We start from the raw sequence: 22,625 nt of genomic DNA on the forward strand, positions 1-22,625 counted from the left end.
CATCTACTGCACACCTCATCACTCTCTCGCTGTCCTCACACATGTTCTGCATCACTCTCACATACTTTCTCTGCCACTCTTGAGTTCCTCTTTCAATAACACAGTTCCTTTTTCTCTAGATCCACAAAGACAGTGCAGTGCCTTCACATTACCTCTCTTTTACCACTCTGAAAGAAATGTTTGTCTTTTCAGAATCACCGGCAAACAGCTCAGACAAAACATGACTCCTTACTTCTATTCCTCACGATTAATTAACTGCCAGTTTTTGCCGGTTAAAAACAATCAATGCAAGACAAATAAATGAATGATCACATGCAGCAAAAAAATAAATTAATTAAATTAAAAGAACTGTTAAAATTGCATCAGCACAGGCTAACAAGATCTTCTTTGCTGGTTTAATTCCCTAATATCAGTATATTTTTCCACCAACAGACCTTTTGTCTGCCAAATGGTCAGTGTGATTTCTATTCTTCCACAATAAAACACCGAGTCCTGACAAAGAAGGTTTTACCTGGAAAGGAATACTAATATTCTAATAATGAAGTACCATTTAAAAGATAATTCTATAGACATGCAACGTGGGTTTCTAGAGGTTAGTCTTACATTGTATTACAGGCCTGTTTCTTCTTAAGGTCCCAGATAAATTTTCCTTACAGCTAATTTGGGTTCCCAGCACTAAGAGACATTTCTCCTTACAGTTAACGGCAGCGACGTCCACCCACCCACAACTTCTCATCAGAGACCAAATCTTTTCCCCTTAAGGGATGACTTCAGCTCACTGACTGTGAAAACCGCTGTACATGCTATGGTATGATTCACTACTCCATGATACTAAAGAAGAACTTTGACTGCTGGCTCTGCTGTTGCAATGCTGAGTTCAATGCTGCTTGGAAAATGTTGATTCAGCAAGGACCAGAGAGGAAGCTGATGAAGCTATGGTCTGGGGTGTCGACTGTGGATTTGTGGCACAGTGGCTCCCTTAGCATTTTTATGGTGTTATAGTACAATCTTTACTTGTAACACTGGTTTAGATCCACCTGGTTATTAGGGGTGGAAAAAAAATAAATGAAGTTTGAAGGCATAATTTGCTAAATTGCAATACATGTTATCACAATACTCAGCATATCGCAAAATATTAAAAATCGCAACAATATCGTGATAACATCATATTATGGTGCGTCTAGTGATTCCCACCTGGTTTCCCCCATCTATGAACAAAAGCTCTTTTATCTCAGTAAGCTCTCACCACCGGCTGTTAACTTGAGCTTCGAGCAGTAAAAGTCTAAAAGTGGAAACTTAATGAAAACGGTGTTCTTGAAATATGGCCCGTCCCATGGCCTTGACCCAGCAAACTCACTGTTAGGATCAATCGCAGCTGGGCACTGATTCAAGCCCTTTAATGATTTCCATTCACTCACAATATTTCATAGCTGTCATGAGAAATATTATCCTCAACAAATCCTTTCTAATCACCCCATTCGTAGAAAGATTTCCATTTCTCCTGAATCACGGGTGAGCAGGCACGCTCAGTAAATCCACTGCGGACAGAGGTGTGTGCATGTGTGTGTGTGGGAGAGCGATGGGGAGACAAAGACTGAACGTGTGTGTGTGTGAGTGTGACTGAGACTAAGAGACAGATAGACCTCCAAGCTTTATAATCCTCAGCTCTCATGTTGTCTTTCTAGGAAGTGTTAAAGGGGCACGTGAGTGCGCGTGGTGTTTGCTTTCCACTGTCCCATCAGCTCAAACAGCTGGGATTTAAGAGGGTAATTTAAAACGTGCAGAACAACACTGAAGGCCAGATAAACCATGTGAATCCTGTTCTGTACTTCATGTATATTTCTGACCAGGCATACACACATGTTTAGAGTAACTCAAGCTGATAAGGATGCTAGGTTAGGACGATAAATAAGGTGGGATAGAATTTAACATGAAGCAAATACATATTGCTTCCACAGAGCCTCCAATTCTTTTTAAAAACACACACACACACACACACACACACACACACACACACACACACACCTGCATGAATGTGTTAAAATTTACCTTGTGAACATTTGACATGGTACTAAAACTCATAACTTTAACCTCCTTGAGTAGTTTTCCCCCCCAATTCCATGTTGCATGTCTTAGTTTCACATTGGGTAAATCTGAGCTTCCTCTTCCTCTTCACTGTTGTTTTTCAAAAATCATGTAACTACCAATATTACATTCAGCATTTTTAATCAAATAAAAACGCTGCTGCAAATAATTTAAGGAAACGTCTACATATTCACAATTTAAGATCAGAATTCAGGTTTGTGAATGTAAGTAAAAATTCATGATGACTGAGATTTAGCTGTAAATCTTCATGGGTTTGACTGGGACACACAAAAATCAAAAAGAAATAAAAAGGAAATAAAAAGGAGGACAGGATCAGAGGGAGCAGAGAATGGGTCGAGGTTCTCGGGTCTCATTTAATCTGCATGTGCGCATTTGTGCCAAGGTCATAGGTGAGGAAGTATGCATACCACCAGAGGCTAAAGCGCTCAGTGCCTTACTGCCATCTGGATGCCTGGCCATACATCATGCCAGGGGCTTTGACAGCGTGTGTGTGTGTTTGACATTGAAATGACACCAAACATACCAGCTCATTCACAGCCTCAGCTCACATGCCAGACAAGCCGTGTACAGAATCCAGATCCTACGTTTTAGTTTAAGCTGCATGCTATAATTTGGAGCTGAGCCGTAATGTTAGGCAGCATGGAAGATGATTAAATCGATCTTTCTGTTACAGAAACTACTGTACAAAGTACAGAGTTTCAAAATTTACTGCTTTATTGAACGCACTTGACACACTGTAACAATTATCCTTGGCTAATAATTAAGTGACAATTTTTTATTACTTAATCCATTTGTTTTTGTTTTTGTTTTTATGAAAATGTGATCGTTTCCAATAAACAAAGGAAATAAATGTATTTGATTTATGTATTTTATGGTCAGCAGTTCCGAAGAATTAATAAATTTTCACTCAATGAGAGCCTGAAGCCAACAAATGTCATCTTAAAAGAAAAACATTTAATTAGCTGCATATCCACTGACTATTCATCTATCAATTCTTTAATAAATGTCTTACAACATTTAAAAATGCATTAATCCGAACTAAATGTTCTCTTTTTAAGCACGACATGCTGGCGCTGACGTCACTTTTCTACTTCTAACGTGTAACAAAGTGCTTGGATAAAGCCATTTCCTCTGCCCATTCGGTTAACTGAAGCCATACGGTCTGCTTATCATTTCTTCCTCAGGCCACAGGGGGGCAGTGTGAGACAGTGACGGAAGTCACTCTCAAAGCGTGTTTGTTTAATTTGAGTTGTTGTACCTGAAAGTTCTTCTTCTAAAGACAGTGTGAGGAAAAAAACAATACTGGCTTGACTTAATTAATATTTAGTCATCCATATATTTCAAATGCTGTTTAAGTACAGACAAAACTCACTAACATTAACACAGTGTGTTCACATGTGTGTGTGTGTGTGTCTGTTCACATGTGCGTGTCAGAAATACATACAATAAAAATTACATATACACTTTTCATCGTGATGATGATTTTCAGGATATTTCTGACGACAGCAAAGATAATAACTAAAGTACTGCAGTAGAAACAACAACAGATGACAGACTATTGCTCAAACTCAGATGTTAATCATTCTTAGCAATGTCTGTCTGCAGCTTTGGAGGATGCAATGTCTTCTATTTTTAGAAAAACAAAACCTCCCAGCCTAGAACGGTTGTCATGCTTATCCTTTAAGTTGGTAAAGATCACAAGTAAAATACCAGCTTAATGATTTCAACTGATACACTCACCAAGGCCTCATAAACAAGCTCACACTAAGGACTGCAACATTACCACAACATTACACTTCTAACATTAAAATAAAGAAAGAAATGTTACAAAATATCAAAGGTTTCAAACTGTCATCTCTGTAAAAAATACTTAAAAAGACATATTTAAGCAGTGTGGAGGGAAAAAAGCTGAATATCGTGTTCCCTGCATACGCTGTACGTGTGTGTGTGTGTGTGTGTGTGTGTGTGTGTGTGTGTGTGTGTGTGTGTGTGTGTGTGTGTGTGTGTGTGTGTGTGTGTGTGTGAAGATGTAAGGTTTGTCAAGAACCTGTCAGAAGAATTGCATCATCACTCCGTGCAATGACTGTGGGTGTGTGTGGTCAATATGTAAGCTACTCTTCCGGTCCCTCTGATCAGGAGAGTGAAAGATAAGGAAGACAACACACTCTATACACTGCAGCCATGCGTGCGTTTCTGTGTGTGACGACAATGTGAATTCTTTAGTTCGTATTATCACATGCAGACTAAACTATCTATGCCTCAGTTGAAACTAATACAAACCCAGTAACAGAAAAGTTTGGATACTGTGTAAAATGTAAATAAAACCTAAATTTAAACTTGCAAATCTCATAAACTCAAATTTTATTCCACATAGAACATTTCAAATGTTTCAACTTAAGAAAATTACTATCACTTTGAATTTGATGGCAGCATCACGTTCCAACTTTTTTGAGACAGGGCCATGTTTACCCCTGTGTAGCATCCTGTCTTCTTTTAGCAAGAGTCTGTAAACCGAGGAGACCATCTGCTGGACTTTTGGGAGACGAATGTTTCCCATCCTTGTCTGCTCAACAGTCCTGTGTCTTCTTTGTCATATTTTAAAGGATAATATTTTTTGATTTTCTTTGAAATGTTTCCATTTGGTGAAAGCTCTTGGCTGCACTTCAGCACCCAGACTCTTCTACCACAAAGCCGTGCTGTGGGAATAACTGCAGTATATGAGGGTCAGGATTGTCTTGCTGAAACATGCGAGAGCTTCCTAACAAAATACATTGATTGGATGGGAACTTTGTTGTTTTAAAACCTGTATATAGCTTTCAATACTGAAGGGGTCTTCCCAGATTTTCAAGCTGCCAGTTCTATGGGCACTGATTCACCTCCAACCATCATATCTATGTTCCACAAACAGTGATTCCTGGAAGTCTTCCTGAGTCCCTGCGGTGATTTCCATGACAGAATCGTGCCTGTCTTTAATGCAGTGATTTAAAAAAATCTCCAGATTCTCTGAATCTCTTTGTGACATCATGTACTGTAGATGATGAGATATTCAAAGTCTTCATAATTTTTTGTTGAGGAACTTTATTATGAAAATGTTCTACAATTTCATGTTTTGGAGGGTTTTTTTCAGATTTTCCTTTGCTCATATTAACATAAGAGAAACTCCAAACATGCTATTTATACCCAATCTTGTTACTGCCTTGTTCACAAATAAACTAATTAGTTCTAAAATGTTCTTCCAGCTGTTTCTTTTTAGTACTAATACCTTTTCCAGCTTTTTGGAGCCCTGTTGCTGCCATCAAATTAAAAACAATCAAAATCTTCTTAAAAAGGTACATTTTTTAATGTTTTTTATGTTCTATTGTGAAATTTGGACTTGAGATTTACAAATGATTGCAATTTGCTTTTATTTACATTTTACACATCATCCAAATATTTTTGGAATTGGGGTTGTAGGTTTTTCCACAGTCGTGCATACACTGTTAAAATGTTCATATTACACATGACCACAGATTCAAATAAACATATGTGAAAGCCCACAGTTCTGGCTGTGAGCATAGCATCCCCCAACCACTAACTGTTCAAACAGCCAATCAGAAGAAAGATGGCTTCAAGGGAGCAGAAACGGCTCATTTCAGACAGTGGATGAACAGAGGGGCTAGTGGACAGCGTGGCAACCATTGCACTGATGCTACTGCATAAACTCCTGATCAATGGACCAAACAAAAGAAACTGGCAATGCTAGAACTTTCTTTCTTTGTTACTTTCCATTGGCAGGATGTGAAAGGTTATATGATATGCAACAAGCCACCAGTTAGTCACTCCATATACATTTCTAAGTTATTATCCTATAGAAGTCGACTTCTAGATTCCTGGATGCTCTGAAACTTCAGTGATTAATCCTGTCACAGGTATGAAGAAGACGAATCAAAAGAAGACGCAGGTCAGCACCCTGACGTTTATCTTTTAGAGACTGATTTCAGATTATAAGAGGCTCGAGTCTTCTACCCCAGAGCTGTGCGACTGTGTTACCAGTGTCACAAGGTAATCTATTACAGGGACACTTAGTCAGGAAACCCGACGCACTGACAACAGGCCGGACATACAATACACCAGGAAGTGACAGACAGCACACCAGTCCTCAGGGGGTCTGGTAATGTAATACATGTAGATCAGAAGAAGAGAAGAGATTATTAAAAGAGCGAATGGTGAAAGGAAAAGGAAAAGCCAGAGGAGGAATGAAACCAACAGCAGGCCATGTGACAACTCGCCTGCAGGTAGTTGGACTGAGAAGTGGAGCGGGGGTGGGAGTGTATGGAGTGCCAGCCGGATGTAAGTTCATGGTTAAAATAACACTGTCTCACACCCACACGCGCACACACTTTGACTCCCAGAGGCTCCCTTTCCTCCAAGTTCTCCTCTGTCAGTCTGGGCCCCAAAAGGCCCTTCAAACATTCAGAGACACTCTCCACAAAAAGCACACTCACTGATCACTGCTGCTATTCTAGGAGCTTCCGCTTTACCTCTCTGCTCCAGAATAGAGCAGAATATCCATTTCTAGACGTCCACACGCTTACTCCATCTCTGTCCACTTCTCCTCTGTCCTTCAGTTGAGTTTGTTAATCAAATCACTTTTTTGGCAGGAACTATAGGATACCTCTTAAGAGCATCACAAGTTATCTCTTCTCCACCTCTCATCCTCTTTAAACAGATATGGGATCAAAAACCTCATTAACTTCAGGCCTCTTTGTTGTTCCATTAGACATTCTACTTTTATGTATATAACAATCAGTGTTAAGAGAAGATCAGTTTAGTAACCCTTGAATAAAGCACTCATTAACTATACCTACTACAACTACTACTTTTAATTGTTTTGCAGATGCCAGGAAGCCTAAGGCAGGTGATGGTTTGTTACACAGAAACATCTGGAACATGACAAAAAGATCCGTTGATGAAAGGGCACACATTTCCACATTTTCCTTGTAGGTGATGGTATGAACCATCTATTTACTGTCACACTAAAACACATCCTAAGCTGCCACCGACTGGTCCAAACTGACCAGTAAGCCTGGCCAGATGGATTCTTTCATGACATGAACTCGCAAATCTCAGCAGAACCCAAGTGACTCGCAAAGTAAGGCACCACGTGGAGTTTTAGACAAGCAAACTTGATGTTTTCAATCAGTTTTACAAGCAGAATTCATCTTCTCTCCTTATTCATGAACAGGACTCGAAACAGTGCAGAGCTGTTCTACAAGCACGAGCCAAGAACACTCCAGTCACGAATCAAGAGAGTGTGAATGCACATGTGTCGTCTTAATTGTGCATACAGTCTGCATTGCTTATAGTCTGCCTCTGATAAAGAAACGCCAAACCTGACGGCAACATCCAGTTGGGCTTGTTTTCATTAAAGCAAAGAACAACTCAAACATAAGCACTATTATTACTATTATTTCCCTTTCTGCTGAGTTCTGCAGACACCTGCTTGGGAGTGTCTGGCAGGCATCCCGTGCGTGGGTCTGTGTTTGTGGCAGTGGAATACAAGGGTTTCTATTAAAGCCACCAGTGTGACTCTCACTTCCTCCTAACTCTACCTCATCAGCTAAGAATTCTTATTCAGTGGCTGCGACCAGAAAAACAAACTAAGCTGGGACGTGACCGATCCCTTTTGGTTACACAAACAAAAGCATTATGAAACAGGAAATGGTCAGCCACATCCATCTTCAACTAAAACACACACACACTTAAAATTAACATTATGACCATTGATGACATTATCTGAGGAATTTGATCCTTTTCAAAAGGTGAATAGTTCAATTTTAGACCTCCATGGGTCGGTGACCAAAGCACAGTCAATGTTTGACATGACCTCATGTTTGCATAGCCAGCACATACACACAGACACAGTGTGTAAAAAGACACAAACATGTGAAGTGTTTAAGCAGTGTACACTACGATGAAAACTACGCATAAAAACAGTCACACCCAAATACAATGGGCTCCCAAAAAAAGAAGGCACTGCAATAGTGCTATTGTCCAAGATACTGGAGGTATGAGCACATATGTGTACTCAAGTTTCTTACCTGCACTATTTGACCCACAGAAACCCGGTTTTCTTTCCAGTGTTGGCTCTGTCGTTGTAGATCCTTCTCTCAAGTTGACAAAAGAAGGTCAAACGCATACAGACGAGGGCCCCAATCCATTGAGGTGAGATTATGCTGAGCTACAACTCTGTGGCACTGCAGGGTTAGTACATCCCTACATGATTTCATCTCCATCCATTGACGAAACCAGACCTTGGAGTTTTTTCCTTGCTGAAGTAGCCTAAAAAAATATATAAACAAGCAAAAAAAGGGACATGCTTTAACAAGTTTTGACTTCATTAAGCATTACAAGTCTTCATTAAACATTACGAGTCTGAATGTTGCTTCAATGCAGATGTGCTGTGTTTGCATGAAATGTTATTAGTACTAGCACCGTGGATTTTTGTGTACCCTCAGAGCTCCCTAATGTAGCGATGCCAGAATGAGCTGTTAGCTGAGTTGTTAAAACTCAGGAAATTACTTGATTACTTACTTAAAAATTTCTAGGCATACGGCATGAAATGAAGGTTCTTTCATAACTAACACATAATTTTCGTTTTTGCATCATTACGCTGCCCTGTGTCCACTCTAGAGCTGGTTCCACAGTTCTTCTTTTGGCTTCTCCCTTTAGTGGTCGTCACAGCGGATCATCTGGCTCCATCTCACCCTACTCCTAGTATCCTCCAGGCAGCTCCATATTTGACATCCTTTGGCCGGTATATCCCCTGTCCCTTCTCTGCACAAGCCCAAACCATTTCAGCCTTAACTCTCTAACTTTGTCTCCAACCTGAGCGGTCCCTCTGATGTACTCACTTCTAATCTTTCCACACATTTCTACCTGCCAAGGATCCAAACCTTGACAACAGGATCAGCTTAGCTCTCTCTCTAGCTAACTCTCTCTCTCTCTCCACTGTAATTCATCACTATGACGAGGAATTATATGTGGGCCAAGATTTTACATTTGTGGGTAATTACACACCTGAACATTAGGAATTTTCCTTCCGAGGAGCATTATTGTTAGTACTTGGTGTGTTTTAATTTTGAAAACATAATACTCAATGACAACTTTGTGGTTGACTTGATTAATGTAAATTTAAAACACATTTATAACCACATAACACTTTAAGAAAATGAAAGCCTTTTTCACTGAAAATGAAACACATCTTCTAAGGTGAAGCTGAAGTCAAACTCTTTGCAACAAAATCCACCCACACACATACATGACCCAACAGAGTGCTGGCACCAACCTGAACTGAGTTAACAACAGATATGAGTAATTCCCTCATTGCAAAACTGAAAAGTGAAAACACTGCACGCGGTCAGATGAATTAGATTTTTTTTTTAATGACTCTGCAAAAATACTAATGAGCACAAAGGATTTAATGGAACTCCAAAACAGAAGCATGAGCTTCTTCCCCGCTGAATCAATACCTAGAGCAGTCTACTACCGGAAGCAACTGCCAATGTTGGACATGACTTGGCATTTTTCCAGACCAGGTCTGGGGGCTGGGGTAGGAATGCCAGAGGGGCCCTCTGCAGGAGAAGGCAGTATGAATGAATAAAATGTGATTCACACAGACACATGAGGACACAGTCCACCCACCACCTAGTAAAGTAGCTGACTGGAGCCTACAGTGTCAGAGGAGGAACACCAGGCTATTCTTTTTGCCTGCATGCGCCCGACAAACAACTCCTTTGTCTCTGAGAAAACAGACCCCGTACGTAACTGTGGACACTGCAACAGAAAAGTAACACACACTATTCACATACAAGCTCATAGGCGTGAATTGTAAACAAATACGCACACTCAACAGTCTGGCAGCTTTTAAGTGATAAATAGCCACGGGGAGGTCAATTATTTATCGACATGAATCTTTCATGCTTTGGTGTCAGGGGCTTGAAACGGTTAGCCACTCATTTTTCTATTGACAAAAAAATTGTAAAGTGCCAGAGGGCAACATCGCACCATCCCAGGGGACTTTACATTTTTGTTACGCAACAGGGAGAAGCTAGTTTATGGCTGTGGCCCTCACCCTGGCATATAAAGTCACACAACCACCACCCAGTCTCTAGAGGGTGCGGGAACGGCCAGAAATAAACTGCGCACACACAGCCGAGCACAGAGGCCACTTATAACACCACAAATGCACAAGAGCAGCAGTTCTTGTGCCTAACTGAGGTGAGAGGACCAACTACAGAAGCTACTAGTAGAAACAAAAGAGGTTTTCTGTTCACTACTTAATGACAGTCAATTTAAGTTGATTTGAAGGTACAGTTAGAATTTTTTGAGATTATCCGAAAGAAAAACTGAATATTGTACTCATAAATATACTTTGTTTAGTGTGTAATTACAGCTTTCAACAAATTGATGCATTGTTATGAACTTGGAATTAATCCATTAAAAATGCATAGGAGCGGGCGCTGATTTGTGGAAGCCGCCATGTTGCCCCACCATCTTGAATACACTGGCCCCTACTGTACCAATAGCGTTTTATGTATGTGTCTAGAGACTGGGTACATACATAGTACGCCTTATAAAGAGCTTACAACAAGCCAGTTAAAAACGACAACAACTGGTTATAAGCTAACATTGTACCAGCTAAGCTAATATTAGGCTTAAGTATCCTAAAAATCACGTTTCTAGTTCTTTGTCCTACAGCGGCCACCGTAACTAGGACAACACACTCTAATTGGGAGCGGTAAGAAAACAGAACTCAGCTGAATGCAATCTACTGACATCTAATAGTGAGATTTTTACACACTGTACCTTTAAGTTACCAAATTAATAACTGCCTGAAACAGAAACACTTGTAACTTTTACGGCTGACAGAAATTTGTCTTTGTAAAATCAATAGGTCAAATATTTAAACTGACATTGTAACCAAATACCTGAAAAAGTAACATACTTATTCAAATTAGCTGTTAGCAAATGTTAGCATGCCAACACAAAACTAGGACGTTACACAACAAAATCATTCCTGCTAGCTTGGACATTTTCTACAGCGATTGATTAACACAGTGATGACAGCGTCTGGTTCAAAGTAGCTCTACAGCTAGCCCTATTGAAATCTTCTTAGAAATGTTAGCATGGCTAAACACTCGTAATCATTTATAAAATGTGACTTATGACCTGAGAACAATCACTCAAACATACTGAGATATTGACTAACTGGTGAGTTGAACATCTGATTGACCACAACTTAAGGCAGCTATCATTTTTGGGTAATGTTTTGAAAAAAGTTTATAATTTAATGTAATGGAAGTTAGCATTGTGGTGAAATTGAATATCAAGTTAATACTTCTGACTCCAATGGAGCAAATCTTTTTATTCATTTAGGCAGAAACAATTGTTCTACGAGTTATAAAGCATTAAATAGTAGAATTTAAAAGTAAGCAGAAAAAATGAGCTAAAATGTTGTTGTAGCACTTAATTTTAGTACATAAATCTTCCCATCTAATAACTCTGTGTTTTTACATAAGCTCATAATTAACTGGGATTCGACAGGCTGAATAGAAACGCTGCTTCTCCTGTCTTTTTAAAGCAGAGTCAGTGCTGATTCATGCTTTGTACTGTCAACAGTAAAGCCTTTCTTTCATGCAGACACCCCCATTGATGAAGTCAAAATGTCACCACTCACCAAACAAGTGCTTTGAACTGCATCATTTATACGGACTCCGATACACTGACAATAGAAGCCTTTAGTTTTTATATACATACAACCTAAAAATGTAATTATACTCCTGATACAAGCTTCATGTAAAGTACATTAAAAATTCATTTTAATTTAAATGAAATTAAGCTATAAAATTCAGCAGCAAAGCTCACACACTTGGACTTTTTGGTTGAGAGGATGGAGCACAAAGAGCCTAAGCCAACTAGCATATATACTCCCCTCTGGACAAAGCTAAGCTGCAGTTGGGGTGTCATGTGATACAACATGGGAGGGAAACACTTTCTCTGGCAGACAGTGAGGAAGAGGAAACACTATGAAGGGTTTGGAGAATTGAAATACTATCCTATCTTTGCTATAGGAGACACTACAGGAAACCCAGTACTCTCTATTGCTGTCACACGCACGTACATATCTTTAGTGGGTTTTGGAACATATGCTATAGTAAATCAGTCTCCTCCCTATGAATAGAACTGATTAAAGCATGTTCATGTTTAATATTTCTGTTATTTATGGGCTGAATTAATAGTCAGTCATTTGCATTTAGATTTTTTTAGATTATGAAGACTTTTAAAACTTTTAAATAAATGGAATTTTTCCAAAGAGTCAGTGTTTACAGTGTTGACCCTCCTTCATAACCTGTGCAACTCTGGCATGCTGAACATCAGCTTCTGGGCCAAACCCTGATTGATGGCAATCATTTCCCTACAGCGCTCCAAGTTGATTGCAAATTGTGGGCTTCTGGTTCTCCATCGACTTTTCAAGGACTGACCACAGATTCTCAATCAGATTAACATCTGAGGACTTTCCTGGCCATGGACCTAAAATGTCAATTAACATTAATTAGATTCCGGGTCTTCTGACGTAGCCCTCCACCATGTTGGAAAATGTGCAGATTGTCACCATATTGGTCCTGGATCGTCAAAGTTGTTTTCTGCATGGTCAATCCTTAAAAAGTGGGTGGACAAGGAAAAGCTGATGTACTTCAAGTGCTGAAGCAGCAAAGTGTAGTGAAAGTGAAACACAATTTGTGCTACTGTCCAAACTTTTGCAGGACACTTACCAACTTAGATAACCACAGTGACTCCTACCTTTGCGGACTGTTAACATCTTATACATTGGCATTAGTACTTTGTTACTAATAAGCATAATAAAGAGCCCAAATTCAACTCACTTTCAACATCCCTCACACCTACCCCTGTCTAATGCTAATATTAATCTATTAGCCGTGGAGTATGTTACAGCACCAGGACAGTATATGAGAACCAGACTGACAACAAACTGCGTACCCCATGATTACTGAAAAAAAGCATTTCAGTTGAACACTGTTCCCTCTTCATGTGTTCCTCATTTCTGGCATATTAGACTAAGATGTAACGCACTTTTTCTACTAAATTCTTTCACACCAATTCTGTTTTTTCTGTTTGCGATGAACAGACTTACCCTTTAGCAGCAGTCACTATAAAAGTCATATGATTGAAAAAAAAATGGAACAATTCAAATTCAACAAGCTTTGTTGTTCGTGAGTTGAGAAACTGCTGAACAATCAAGCTGACTTGAAACACCTCCCTGCAGAAAACTTCTGGCACACTGCCTCCGGTCTTATCCCCATCTGCCATTCTTAATTGCCGACTCGGACATGCAGTCTAAACTACACCTTGCGCTACTCTGAGTCATCAAGTATTTTCAGAGATTTTTATTACTCATGCAGGAAGGTGGCACAACACCCATGTAGACTCTAACATCCTGTTAGGGAGCTGGCACTGAACACGTTTGGCACTGTTCCTGCACTAACTGCTCGCTCGGCATCGAGCCAGTACTGACAACAGCTTCCTCTTAATCTATTTTACCCATCCAATCCTCCGTAGCCATGCCGTCTCTGAGCAGTAATGACCGATTTAATGCAAACATCATTAGTTTAAACACATCGACAAGACCCCGTGTAGAGATTTCAGTCCAAGCAGTGAATTTGTCATGTCATTAAGCAGGCGTTTCTTTGACACATACACACAGATTTTCAGTGACAAAGCGTGGGAATGGATGCTGCCGAGATCAGTTACAGCTTAATTACGTCTACAATCGTTGCATAATTAAATATTAAACTAAATTTATTATATTTTATAATTGAATGTCATCCTGGAACTAGCAATTAAGATAAACACTTACTTCTGACCCGGAAAATTAAAAGTTAAACAGGACCCATTATGCTTATTTTTAATTACATAGTTCTAGTCTTGAGGTCTATTACAGTACCTTTGCATGATTCATAGGGGTTGGAAAAAAACATACATATATCCATACAGCTTAGTGTTTTGTGTGGCGATATTGTATCATTACAGAGACACCAAATGTTGATATCAATAATTTTTTTTAAATAAATTATTCTGTGAATACTTTGAACGCAAAGGCTCACCTCATGCTCAGATCCTTAGATAACGTTAGCCAAACAAACCGACATTAAATCAGCTCAACTGAAAAGCAACAGTGGACACACTTAGCGTGACAAAGCGATCTCCTTATTCAGAGCAAGGTAATGACTCAGTCACACAAGTGAAAATAGGACAGCAACCCTTGGACTCTCAGAGAGATTATCAAAGGTTTGCAAATAATTGCCATCTAATTTATAAATGCAGACAGACTGCCAACATGTTGGCATTAGTCTGAATGAGTCTTAAAGCACAACTTTAGGGGACTCGGATCAACTGGTTGCCATCTGGTTGTATTCCGGTTATACTCCTATAGAACAGGAAGGTTGCTAAGTGTAAATGTAACTGTGAAATGTGAATTTCACACTATGTAGACAGCAGCAAACATGATTGTCGGCCAATTATCAAACTTAACTGCTTTATTATCAGAAACAGATTGCATGTAATTGCCAACTTGACTTAGTTCAATCAAAGACTGATCGCAGACTTATAGCAGACTGACTTTGTCTTATGGCAACATTTATGGCAGGTTTCAGCGACAGTGTTGGCGTTTCACGATCTCATTTTGCAACAAAGCATTATTTTATTGGATAAAATGGATATTGACAAAGTTCAACTTTGAGGACATAATTTGCAGTTGATAAGAGGCGATAAATTGCAATATATGTTAGTGCAATACTTAGCGTATCATAAAATATTAAAAAATGCAATAATATCGTATTTTGAGTGGAGTATTGTGACAATATTGAACTATGGGGTGTGTAGTGTTTCCCACCACAATACATTTTCATATACTTGATGTAGATGCAGCTCGTCAGTGCTTCCAAAGCCTGAAACTAGCCGTTTTGGCTCCTCTACTGTTAAGCAACTTCATTCTGATTAGCTACCCTGGAAAACAGTAAATTACAACATCCCATCAAATGCCCATATATAACCAAATTTAAGTAAGTGTTGTTTATTTATAAAACACCTTTCATGAACAAGGGGTCACAAAATGCTGTGCACTAATTAGAGTAAGGAGAATTAAATGCATTAAAAATAACATAAAAACAAGTTGAGATACAGAATACATTAAAATCAGTTAGTATCAACAAAAAACGGATTAAACAAATAAGGTAAATGGCATCAAAACCTCACATTTGAGAGACCAGCCATGTTATCTTTAGTTCTTTCAATTTCTACGGCCAGGCAGCTGTACAGATGTGTCCTGTCTGTTACTAGATCAGCCCCAAGGGAGAAGAGCATGACTGATTTTGTGACAGTTAAAGGCATTCATGTCATATGACTGCCATCCACGTCCTACTAGTTTAGTAACTAACAGAACATCCTCCAAGTAATTAGATGAATGCTGGATTTTGACTTTAGTACAGCAATAGAAACTTAACAAATTACAACACAACATGATACAAAAGCAAATTAAAAGGAAAACAACAATTTGTTCTAAAGTATTTAAGGTTATCAGCTGCTGAGAGCATGTGGATCTGCAAAGCACAAGGACTTTCTCATCAGCAGATCATAAAACAATATCAACTTATGTGACACCATTGAGTAAAAAGGTACACTCAGTGGGAGCCAGGGCTTGATAATATCTACTTCAAACAGTGTGTGATGCTACAGAGTTGCCTGCAAGTTTGAGCATGTTAAAAGTGAAAGCAGCTGTAGCCAAATTTAAGCCAGAGGAGTGAGGAGGTCAAGGTGCAGGCAGGAGATACGAGGAATCATAATCTTCTCTACGCAAATTATAGTGTTAAAGCATAACTGTTTTTTTTAACACAGTTTTTGGAGTTAATGTGGTTTTTCTTCATGCAAATGTAACTGAATATGTTATAGTACGTGTACTGTAATCAACTGCACTTATAATTGCAAATAGCAGCCACTGAGCAGTGCTATGGAAAATGTGCAAGCCATACTGCTAACACCAGTCATGGTGTATTAATGGAAAGGCTTTACAGAGCTAGCTGGAGTTGGATTTTTATACCCAATCAGCATCTCCTTCAGAAAAACCTCAACTTTCACATCAACACGAATCAACCAGGTGCTTTGTGCAGTAACAGATTCAGTGTGTTGTAAAGCTACACATATGCGGTGGGTAAAAAAGAGAGCCTCAGCTTGTTGTATAATAAGAATATGTGAAGGCCACAGTTATACTGATCAAGCAACAGTTGTACCATAGGACGTCTGACTGAAACTGCAAGGGTGACTCTTATCACATCTTCTGTGTGTTGGACAAAAATAATATTGGTAATAAATCAGCCAGTGTTGATGCACAGTCACACAAAGGTGAAGATATAGCTGCAAATTTCCACTGACTTCACATTAGCTCAAACCAATCCTTAATTTTCTTTTACTGAGCTTTGATGCAGCCTTTAAATGCATCTACTGTCTAAAAAGAAGCAGTTTTCGCGCCATCGCCATTCCTTTTGAGTCACCTTTATTCTGCCAAAGCACCCAGGCCAGTCTGAAGTCTAGCTTCTTGGCTCACTGGAAACTGAACATCTTTAATATGTTTTTTTTTTTCTGATAAATTTTCATTTACCAGCGAATGAATGAAAATTTTAAAAGTAAAAAAAGAAACACCCTTCAACCATGTTATTAGTGGTTTGTCCACCAGAGGGCACTTTTCCCCGTTGGCAGCAGGTTTAGAACGTCATAAAGAAAGGAGTTGGACCGTGCATAAACAAGTAATACGTGACAACAGGACAAGTTGATTTTTTAACCTAAATTGTCTTACATTATCTCAGTAAGGACACCTAAATAACTATTCCAAACAAGTTTTAGCAAAACTGTTTAATGTGTCTGAAAGAGAAAGAAAAATCACCAGATATTGCTATCGGTCTTATGTATCACTCACATATAACCTGTGAGAAAATAAGAAAAACCATAAAAAGGTCAACACGTTTTTATAGTCAGATGTAGGGCTGGGCCATATTATACCGTTCACGGTAATACCGGTATAATGTTAGGCAATGATAAGAAAATGAAATATCGCGATAGAATATGAGTAAAACGCGCATGCGCAGTGCCTTTGTTTTCATACGCACATGGCGGAAAAAGCATGGCGGCAACGGAGAATGAGAAGGGCGAAAGCGGATCGTTGAATGAAACGGATGAACCAGAATTGGTTTGTAAAAATGGCGCAACTTCAGTGGTGTGGAGCTGGTTTGGCTTTCGTCCGTCAGATACAAACCAAAGCACATTTTTTGGTAGAGCATGCAGGCGGGTTGTCGTTATTACCGTTTTTACCGAACCAATTTTAGGTGGTACACGGTGCTCAAAGATCTGTCAAAAATGTTTTAGTACCACTTTGCTAAGCTACGAAGCCGCACCGCTTGATGGATTGTCTGAGCATTACGGCTACTGTAGTCAGGAGCCTCGCGGAGTGATACGTACTGTGCTTCAACATAATATTACTGTATTGTGTGTGTATAACCTCTTTTTAAGCTTTGTGGATACTATACATGGTTATGCCGGTTTTCCAGTGGAAACCGGCCGACATATCCTGATTCCTTGCTGACAGTTTAACATATCCTGTTAAACTGTCAGCAAGGAATTTGCACTGTTACATTTTTATATAACTTTAATGCACATAAAAAACAGCTGCTTGTTTAAGTGAAAATACATTGATGGGTTTTAGCACTAATAAAGTTGTGGAGTTGTGAGTATTTTGTCTCACGTCAATTATATCGTCAGTTATATCGTTATCGCAAATTTTCAAATGTATATCGTGATAAATATTTTTGGTCATATCACCCTGCCCTAGTCAGATGTATATTAAATAAGAATTCACACTAGAGCAGGGTGATATGACCAAAAATATTTATCACGATATACATTTGAAAATTTGCGATAACGATATAACTGACGATATAATTGACGTGAGACAAAATACTTCACAACTCCACAACTTTATTAGTGCTAAAAACCCATCAATGTATTTTCACTTAAACAAGCAGCTGTTTTTTATGTGCATTAAAGTTATATAAAAATGTAACAGTGCAAATTCCTTGCTGACAGTTTAACCAAAAGGCATTTCCAGTGGAAATTGGCTGACATGTCCTCAGCATAACCATGTATAATATCCACAAAACTTAAAAAGAGGTTATACACACACAATACGGTAATATTATGTTGAAGCACAGTACGTATCACTCCGCGAGGCTCCTGCCTACGATAGCCGTAATGCTCCGACAATCCATCAAGCGGTGCGGCTTCGTAGCTTAGCAAAGTTGCACTAAAACATTTGACAGATTTTCGAGCGCCGTGTACCACATAAAATCGTTTCGAGGTCAGTAAACACAACCAGAATTCATACATAAGGCACACGGGATTATAAGGGGCACTGTCGATTTTCAGAAAAATCAAAGGATTGATTTTAAGTGTGCCGTATTTTCCAAACAAATCAAATCAAATCAAATCACTTTTATTGTCACGTCACATGTGCAGGTACACTGGTACAGTACATGTGAGTGAAATTCTTGTGTGCGAGCTTCTCAAGCAACAGAGTTGTGCAACACGGTAATAACGACAACCCGCTAGCATGCTCAACCAAAAATAGTGCTTTGTTGTGTGTCTGACGGACGAAAGCTAAACCAGTTCCACACCACTGAAGTTGCAGCATTTTTACAAACCAATTCTGGTTCATCCGTTTCATTTAATGATCCCCTTTCGCTCTTCTCATTCTGCTTCGCCGCCATGTGCGTATGTAAACATAGGCACTGCGCATGCGCGTTTTACCCATATTCTATCGCGATATTTCATTTGCCCAAAATTACACCGGTATTACCGTGAACGGTATGATATGGCCCAGCCCTAGTTCACACCCATGATTGACGTGACATCCAATGACAACAATAACAGATGTCAAAACCTGACCTGGACTTTGTCAGCAGACAGAGGCTCATTTTGATTTTACTGTCAAACCATTAAAATCAATTGGCCACTAAAAGAAAAGAAAAAAAATCACTTATGTGCAAATGCCTTGCATAATGCTAAGCATAAAGCTATAAACCCTCCTCACAGGCTACAAAGATAATGACAGCTATTACAGCAGAACGTGTGCGATGTGACAGGCGTGTGTGAGCAGTGCAGACATGAAGCCTACAGAGTGCATCTGCAGTGAAAGGACACATAATGGAGGTATCGCATGTATGTGTTTTGTGGTATGCAGAGGCCGGGTCAGCTGAGGTTAGATTTACAGTGTAGAGGGTAGCAAGCTTTGTTCTGCTGCCCTCAGGCCTCCTATCCGACACCGGGGTTTGTCATGTGTGCACGCATGTGGGTGAGAGAAAGAAGCGGAAGACGGGGAGATAACGTACAGCAAGTGGGAACAAGAGCTGAGGCTGAGCTGCATAGTTTCACTCTGTGAAGTTCATTTTTTCTTTTTTACTCTTAAGGGTTGGTTTGATTGACGAGATGAGAGAGGCTGTTTCAACATCCCATGATGAAACTGTTCTGTCTTGATGGGATGACAAGACCACCATCCGTATGGCAGGAGGTGACACTGAATGATTTTAGGCAGGGGTGTCAAACCTAAGGCCCGGACGCCAGAATTGGCCCGACAAAGAAGACACGAATCTTGCCCACTGGATAGCTTTCAACAATGTGAAGGAGGGCATAAAACTGTATTTTCATAGGTTTTACAGCTTTTCCTACTAAAGATAAGGATAAAGACTTCCCCGGTGATGTCCATATTACACCAAAGTAATTAAATAAATGATAAATAATGACAGAAGTGTTATTGTTTTTTCACTATGGACCAGGGATGGCACATACAGCCCACTTTGATCTTAAGTGGGCCAGACTAGTGAAATCCTCCTTTACCTGAGATATCTTAATATAAGAAAAAGAATTACAAGTTCAAACATGCATCTCGCTTTTTCTACACATTTAATCCCCGAGTTTAAACGTGTAGAAAATAAATACTGCTGTAATAAGTCAAGGAAATGTGTCAGCACAGCTCCTCACACTTAAATTGTAAGAAATAAATGTGCAAAAAACTTCCAGAAAAAGTTCTGGCAGCGCTGTTTACTTATTACTTCATTACTTTATTTTAGTAAGAATGGCTATGAGAGAGGTATTTATTAGCAGGAAAAGTTATGAAAATACAGTTAAAAGTCAAAAATGTATGCTCTGTTGTTGAAATTGCACTTCTTTGTCTTATATTTAAATATCTCAGGGATTAAATGTGTAATTAAAGGTCTTTACACTGACTGAAAGGGGTGTATCAGTGGTTCGGCCCACTTAAGATCAAAGTGGGCTGTATGTGACCCTCCATGTAAAACGATTTAAGGACCTATAGGTGTCATGAAAACACTAAATTAAGGAACATATTTTAGAAGAACGGTGTTCCACTTCTTGGGAGCATCAATGCCAATGTGTATCAAAGCTGAAACAACTTACTATAGACACTTTCTCACCGTTTTTCCTTTAATTTGCTGCACGCCTTATATACAAGAAAAGGGCTGGAGGATGTTTGCGGATCTTATTTAACTATTTGAATGCATTGGCTGAATTGGCTGTCCTCATTCTGGACTAACTGTGTAATATATATGCAGTGAGTGTAGGCACTGATATCATCTGTCGCTCTCTCTTGTTATGCGAGTGTTGCGTGACTCCCTCACTGGTCAGGTGTGCTGTATTTATCCAAGTCATAGCCCAAACAGAAATGTTTGTATTGCTGTTTAAGCAAGTTAAACAGGGAGAAACAGGTCAAGTGCGCGTATAGAAACGCACTACGCTTTTTTAAAATAGACATTTTATAGACACTTGACATTACCTTTTGCCCTTTTCATACGTCTATGTGACTTGCTTCAGTACAAAGGACCTGTTAGACTAACTAAGCACACCTGGGTGCCCTCCTCGTCTGCCTGAGCGTCTGCCTGAGCCTCTGCCCGGACCCTGAGACACCTATCCGCATATAAAACTCACGTACATGTACAAGATGGTCAGGTTGGCCCCCTCTGTGACCAGCGTTGTTGTAACTTAAGTGCTCCGGTCTTTCACAACAGAGACACGGTGACAGCAGCTCTCACCTGCTGCCTCCTTCCCGCCACCAAGCCTATTTAACCGGCTCGCGTTGCATTTGAGGACCTGAACAAATGGCCGTCTGACAACTAAGTACTTCAACTTTAACTGCAAAGCTAACATATCCACAACTAAATGAAGACTGCAAGTACAGTTTACTACTCTGTTAGTCACTTCTGTATAATGAGTGCACTTACCTGTTAGTCTCGGTTCCTGTCACCTTACGCTCCTGTAGCCCTCTCTTTAATATTACTATTATTTCATTGAGTTGGCCTCCAAAAAAACTTCTACAAATGAACAGGTGCTGGCATCCCCGAGAGCCCCCTGTCCTGTGGAGTGGATGAAGCTGATGAAAGTTTGCTGAATGCTTACAAAGCAGCAGTATCCGAAATACTGCCCGGGTATGAGTGCAGAGGCTGCTGGCGTCGGTTCTGTGCTGTCCTTGTACAACACAAAGATCTTCTATACGTTTACCGATGGATAACTCCATTAAAGAGCAGTCATTGTTTAATTTATCTGAATTTATATGTATTTATGTATTTATTTTATTTGTATTTGCATAAGAAGGCATTTAAAATATATACTAAAATGAAAAAACATGCAAAAATACGGAAAGCTTTTATTAAAAATAAATAAGGTCCAATTAATCAACTGATTGTCTCATTCAAGATATTTTAATTATAGAACTGAGGAAATAGTCACATTGCTTGCTCACTCATTAATTAGCTGATAAGTATCGCTTCATAACACAGTCATGCTTTACATTATTATGACGTACAGTTAAAAATGGCTGAGCCACTAAAGGCACAGTGAGGAGTGCCTGATAACTAGTTTTCATATGCTTCCTCCTTATTTATTTATTTATCTATCTATCTATCAAGTTATGTTTCAAGTTTCCTGCGATCTGCCAGTCATTTCCCTTTTTTTACTAAAGCACTACAGTGTTTCATTTTTGTAGGTTGGTGTGTTTTACCGCAGGAATAAGTAGCGAAGTGAGAGGTCTTTTATGTTCTCCCATCTCTGTTGCGCATTCACTCTGTCAGCCCACTCTTAAAGAAATATTCTCCCATTTAGATTTTTCATGCTACCACCTTGCCGACAGTTGTCTCTGCAAACTGAAATGAAGCCGCTGGACGTGTTCAGATATTTCACACAGATTCCTACAAATAACAACTGGGTGTATTTAAAGAGAACAGCATAATTAGGGATAGGGAATGCGGTAGGACCTATAGCTCCTGTTAAAAGCTGCCCAACTCATTAGAAGAATGCGCTATGATTTGGTGGTGGTGCGCGCACTCTGTGAACTAACATAGATGATA

The 22,625-nt window shown here is 39.4% G+C and overlaps 1 protein-coding gene across 1 annotated transcript in view; it reads right to left on the reverse strand.

Moving 5' to 3' along the window:
* tnk2b (tyrosine kinase, non-receptor, 2b) overlaps positions 1-21,742 on the reverse strand; it is a 58,575-nt gene extending 36,833 nt beyond the window's left edge. Inside the window, exons 1-2 of the mRNA XM_031732795.2 lie at positions 21,504-21,742; positions 8,187-8,427 (exon numbers count right to left, since the gene is read on the reverse strand). The gene's annotated coding sequence lies outside the window, so the exon portion shown is untranslated. The remainder of the gene's footprint in view (positions 1-8,186; positions 8,428-21,503) is intronic.
* Positions 21,743-22,625: the final 883 nt, after the last annotated feature.

Source organism: Oreochromis aureus, linkage group 18, assembly GCF_013358895.1.
Source record: "Oreochromis aureus strain Israel breed Guangdong linkage group 18, ZZ_aureus, whole genome shotgun sequence".
NCBI classification, from domain to species: Eukaryota; Metazoa; Chordata; class Actinopteri; order Cichliformes; family Cichlidae; genus Oreochromis; species Oreochromis aureus.